The sequence below is a fragment of the Silurus aristotelis genome, assembly GCF_946808225.1.
Source record: "Silurus aristotelis genome assembly, chromosome: 9".
NCBI classification, from domain to species: Eukaryota; Metazoa; Chordata; class Actinopteri; order Siluriformes; family Siluridae; genus Silurus; species Silurus aristotelis.
The window spans coordinates 29,267,762-29,274,072 of record NC_139582.1 but is presented as its reverse complement, the minus strand read 5'-3'; the positions used below and the strand labels follow the sequence as shown (position 1 = coordinate 29,274,072).

The window sequence follows — 6,311 nt, the reverse complement described above, 5'->3', positions numbered from 1 at the left end:
GTAAGTAGTAGTTGAGGAGGATGGAGCGTCTCATGCAGCACACTAATGTTAGGTAACTCTCTACACAACCAGGTGTCTCTACACACAACCAGGTGTCTCTCTACACAACCAGGTGTCTCTCTACACAACCAGGTGTCTCTACAAACAACCAGGTGTCTCTACACAACCAGGTGTCTCTCTACACAACCGGGCATCTCTCTACACAACCAGGTGTCTCTCTACACAACCGGGTAACTCTCCACACAACCGAGCATCTCTCTACACAACCAGGTGTCTCTCTACACAACCGGGCATCTCTCTACACATCCAGGTGTGTCTCTACACAACCTGGCATCTCTCTACACAACCAGGTGTCTCTCTACACAACTGGGCATCTCTCTACACAACCAGGTGTCTCTCTACACAACTGGGCATCTCTCTACACAACCAGGTGTCTCTCTATACAACCGGGCATCTCTACACAACCAGGTATCTAATTACATAACCAGTTTTCTCTCTACACATCCAGGTATCTTTACACAACCAGGCCTCTCTACACAACTATGTGTCTCTCTACACAACCAGGTTTCTCTACACAACCAGGCCTCTCTCTAAACAACTATGTGTCTCTCTACACAACCAGGTGTCTCTCTACGCAACTATATGTCTCTCTACACAACCAGGTGTCTCTCTCTACACAACCAGGTGTCTCTCTACACAACCAGGCATCTCTACGAAACTATGTGTCTCTCTACACAACCAGGCGTCTCTACACAACTATGTTTCTCTCTACACAACCAGGCGTCTCTACACAACTGGGTGTCTCTCTACAACAACTATGTGTCTCTTTACACAACCAGGTGTCTCTCTACACAACCAGGTGTCTCTACACAACCAGGCGTCTCTCTCTACACAACCAAGTGTCTTTACACAACCAGGCGTCTCTCTACACAACCAGGTGTTTTAACACAACCAAGTGTCTTTAAACAACCAGGTATCTCACTACACAACGAGGTGCCTCTCTAGACAACCAGATGACTCTTTACATAACTTTGTATCTCGTTACACAACCAGGTGTCTCTCTACACAAACAGGCATTTCTCTACAGATTCTGCTAATCCCTTAACGACGCATCAGAATATTTGCTTTCACAGATCCTCAGTGAGATCCTGACCAATCAGAGATTTCCATCCATTGTGTGTCACTACCAGAAGCTGGTGTTTGCCAGAGAATGAACAAAGTCTACATTCACCTGGTGGAGATAACCAACGCCATGAAGAACCTGTGAGACCTTCAGGACATTGGTACATGATGGAGATGTTGAAATGCGTGTTCTCTGTTACTGTGGTAACTGAATCCTTCAGCTGAGAAAGTTTAAAACATTCTGTTAGACTCGAAGTGGAAATCCTCAGATCTGTTTTGAATAAATGTATGTGCACCATTTCAATTAAAATGAAATGCAAAGCAGCCGCAGAGCATCACAATACCACCACCATGTTGGACTGTAGGTATGATGTTCTTTTTACGAAATGCTGTTCAACTTCTGTCTCATCAGTCTACAGAATATTTGCCCAAAGGTCTTGAGGATACTTGGTCTTGGACGATTTTTTTATGCCAAATGTTCAAATTAATTCAAACCTATTTTTATTTGTATAGTGCTTCTAACAACAGACATTTTTTGAGGAACCAACAAATAGCCTGCACCTTTTGATCTAAATATTTATGACGAATCATAATATACCAAAAGTTTGCTCCGATACTGTGGTGCGGGAACATTCAATGTTTTTTACGTCAGTAGTAGTATTTTGTGAGATGTATGCTAGATGAGCCTTTTTGTTCTTCTTGGTCAGTAGTGGCTTTTCATCTTGAAACATTCACCCAGATTCTATTTATGCTTTTCTTCTCTTAATAAATTAAATAATCATTTAAAAACTGCATTTTGTATTTTGCGTGATGATCTGAACCATTTTTACATATGACAGATATGGAAAATTATTAACAGAAAATCAGAAAGGGGGCAAATATATTTTTTTCATTGCACTGTACCTACTGCAGTGCATTGTGGGATTTGAAGAGCGTTACGGTTTCAGAAAATAGTGTTGTGCCAATGTAGTTTCTGATTTACTGTGGGTCTGGTTCTCAGACTTGGAAAATAATGTGTGTGTGTGTGTGTGTGTGTGTGTGTGTGTGTGTGTGTGTGTGTGTGTGTGTGTGTGTGTGTGTGTGTGTGTGTGTGTGTGTGTGTGTTAGGTGACAGAGTGCCCCCTTGTGACATGGTGGCCAGAGTCATGATCTTCCTTTATAAATTCACACACTCCTAGCTAGTGATATAGACAGGTACACACTTGTGTGTGTGTGTGTGTGTGTGTGTGTGTGTGTGTGTGTGTGTGTGTGTGTGTGTGTGTGTGTGTGTGTGTGTGTGTGAGTGTAAATGTGTTTGCAGTTGCTGAGAGTCCGGATGATATTTGATCTCGAGTCAGGACCCTGAAATCGATGACGGAGCGACACTTTAACACACTTTTGTCTTTTCAGCTCACGGTACACCATCGTGCAGGTTGAGTTTGTTAGCAGTTCAGCACGTCAATCAATCTCAATTTTCCTCACTAAATCAGGAATTTCTAACAAAAATATGAGGTGAGGTGATAGGTGAGTCTTTAGGATGCCCCCTCCTCCATGTGGAAGCCGGAGTGATGTCCCCGAGCTGCATGGACATCATGGGTCGTGTGCCAAAATGCTGACGAGCCAAAAGAGATGAAGTTCTGTGAAGTTCTGGCCTACATCATGTTCTGCATATTTAACTTGGAAAAAAAATGAACAGTGAACAAATAAAACATTCTTCTGTCCTTGAAGTTCCTGAAAGGTTCTTGCACGTATAGGACGGCGATCAATCAGGGGTACTTACAGACGAAGGGTTGAGGAATTCAGCCAAGTAGGAGAAGGTACCTCAGCATCCTATTGATATTCCCATACACCTTTCTTTGTTCTTATTGTTCTCCTTCCTCTGTGCTTGGATTTGGCAACCCTTTGAGGTGTGTCTAGAATATTCTCTAGCGCCACCACTGCATTTAGTTGCATTTAGTTTTCTTCATTTCCCAAAAGTTGCTCATCCACACCGAAACTTCTTAAAACATCCATGTCCCTGTTTCACGAGCAAAAAACGCAAGACGCTTCGACCCGCGTCACTTTAGCGTGGTGTTTATTTACTTTTTTGGCTCTTTGAAACCTCGTGGCAATGACTATAAATGTGTTTGAAAAATGAAAACAATTCAAATTGTTCCACTTTGGAGAGTGTTTTCGAAAAGCTACGTTTTCGTTGACTGAAAACGCCGTCTCGTTGTGGACGGAAAGCCGAGACAAAAAGAAAAAATATGCATTTCAAACGAAAGTATATTAGTGTGGACGTAGCTTAAAGTTGTTGTTGTTTTTTTAATGGACTTTAGTCCATTAAAAAATGGATTAGACAAACAAGTCTAATCCATGGATCTGTTGTAAACGGCTTGGTGCCAGATCCCACAGCACACCTTTAAAAGTCCTGTGGAGTAAAAACTGAGGCGGGAACAAAAACTCCACTCCATCACACCACTCTGGTAATGATTAGTTTCTTGGCAGGGACATTGTAGCTCAGTGGTTAAGATCGTGGACTCCTGATCGGAAGGTTGTGAGTTCGAGTCTCAGCCCTGCCGGCGTATAAATAGTGTGGTGGCCAGTTGCTCTGAATAAGGGTGTCTGCCAAACGCACTGTAAAAAAATAAAAATAAAAAAGAAAGAAAAAACATTACTGGTTATGAGTGCATGTCCTTTTTTTTCACCAGTGAGACCACGTGTTGTTTTTTACGGCCTGTATGATATTTAACGATATATAAACTTTTCTCACTACAGATGTCACAATAACGAATCACATAAAAGAATAAATACAATTAAAAGTAGTTGTTTATATTTTATATATTTTAGAATAGAAATGGTATTTCATCATTGTTTTTGTAACTTTGTTTTATTTAGTTTAGACTGGTTCTGTGCCTTGAAGAAAAAAAAGAATTGATTGCAGAAGATACTGAGCCTTCACATGATGATCTCACACCTCAGCGTTCTGGACTGATGATGTTTCACACACCATTGAGATCAACACCAAGATCAACACCATCAATGGACAAGTGAGCATCAAAACTGAACCAAGAACAAGACTTTATTTATTTGACTTTATTTATTTGACTGTTAATGATTAGTTTCCTGTCACGGCAGCACACAGACAATGTTTTATTCCTCATGGAACCTTCTTCTACTTTAGTGTTACATTTGACCCACACTGAGATGTTTAAGAGAATCACAGACCCATAACACTGATACAAGTCCTGCTTTACTCCAGCGTTCTCCTCAGAAGTTCTCTGTGAAGGTTTCAAAACTCCTTGTTTAAATATTTGATAGCTACCCCTTGTGGACAGGGCTGATGCTGAACTTGATTCATTCTTTGACTGAAAGGAACTGTTTCATGGAGAAATTTTCCAGACTTCATGATAATAGTGTTCCATAATGGCAGTGTACTCTGGTCTGCAGCTGTGGAACATGCTACAGCAACAGGTTTGATCCATGGAGGCTCCATCTCACAAACTACATCCTCTTAGTACCAGATTAAACAGCACTTCTTGAGGTCTTGTGGCATCCAGGACACATGGAGGAGCTTTGCATTATTAAATGATGGTCTTAATATTTTTTTTTTTTAATTCAGATATAATTTTAAAAGATAAAAACACCAGGAGCTATGGCACTGCTTGTAAAATTTGGTGGTTCAGTGGTAAGATCTGTGCTTCTGAACTTTGTGATTGCGGGTTCAAATCCTGCTCTTGCCTCTACTTCTTGAAATTTGTTTTGACCTTCAGGTTGTGTAAGATTGAGTTTACTAGAGCTGTAATACAGGTTACATGTATGAGTTCCTGTAGCTTGGTCTCTGAAGGATCTCTCAGGGTTCAAGTCCTGCTTAAGGTCATGTGTTTACTTCTTTCACTGTCTTACTTTACTTTACTTTACTTTACGTCAATCATCCTATAAACACTCATCCCTGTGTGACTGTGATATTATGTTAAGGCTCCTGTGATTGTGCATCTCTGAATGTAAGTCCAGTGCTTGGGCCTGAAAATGGTTTGTGCAATGTTGGCTATGGGTCACCTGACCTGTCACCTTCAAACCCTTAAAGTTTGAGTCTTGTCACTTTGTTCTTTCTGGCAGCAGGTAGAGGGGAAATGAATGTTAAATAAACCCCCAAAAATAAGAGGCTCTGATGACTCAGTGGGCTAACAGTGATTAGCTTCATTAGCTGCCTGTCAGTGTTCGGTTTCTGCTTCAGCTATGTGTTTACTTCTCTTAGTGTCTTTCTTTAGAATCGCTGCAGGTTGTTTAACGAAAGATAAACCCCCCCAGAAAAGCTTTCCAGTCTCAGTCGTGATGGCTCAGGGGGATAAGGCTGGTAGATTGCTGTAGTTGCCTGGAAGGGTTTGAGTCCTGCTTCAGGTGGTGTCAATACTCACACTATCTGTTTTTATTTATTCTCCAGAATGACAACAACGACGTGTCTAAAGTCTCTGGGCAGGTAATAGAGACGCAACCTTACAGCCAGAAGTTCAATGTCTCTGCAGCAGTTGGAGATTTTTATGCTCACATGTCCAGGATTCCCCAGATCTTAGTCCAATCAAGCATATGTGGGACGTGCTGGACAAACAAGTCTAATCCATGGATCTGTTGTAAACGGCTTGGTGCCAGATCCCACAGCACACCTTTAAAAGTCCTGTGGAGTAAAAACTGAGGCGGGAACAAAAACTCCACTCCATCACACCACTCAGGTAATGATTAGTTTCTTGCTAGGGACATGGTAGCTCAGTGGTTAAGATGGTGGACTCCTGATCGGAAGGTTGTGAGTTCGAGTCTCAGCCCTGCCGGTGTATAGATAGTGTGGTGGCCAGTTGCTCTGAATAAGGGTGTCTGCCAAACGCACTGTAAAAAAAAAAAGGAAATAAAAAACATTACTGGTAATGAGTGCATGTCCTCTTTTTTCACCAGTGAGACCACGTGTTGTTTTTTACGGCCTGTATGATATTTAACGATATATAAACTTTTTTTTCACTACAGATGTCACAATAACGAATCACAAAAGAATAAATACAATTAAAAGTAGTTGTTTATATTTTATATATTTTAGAATAGAAATGGTATTTCATCATTGTTTTTGTAACACACTTTTGTCTTTTCAGCTCACGGTACACCATCGTGCAGGTTGAGTTTGTTAGCAGTTCAGCACGTCAATCAATCTCAATTTTCCTCACTAAATCAGGAATTTCTAACAA

At 41.1% G+C, this 6,311-nt stretch overlaps 1 long non-coding RNA gene across 1 annotated transcript; it reads left to right on the top strand.

The window, feature by feature from the left end:
* Positions 1–514: 514 nt before the first annotated feature.
* Positions 515–5,969, top strand: LOC310730686. Its single transcript, XR_014534904.1, has 3 exons — positions 515–686; positions 840–1,283; positions 5,525–5,969. It is a non-coding gene; the product is annotated as an uncharacterized lncRNA (long non-coding RNA).
* Positions 5,970–6,311: the final 342 nt, after the last annotated feature.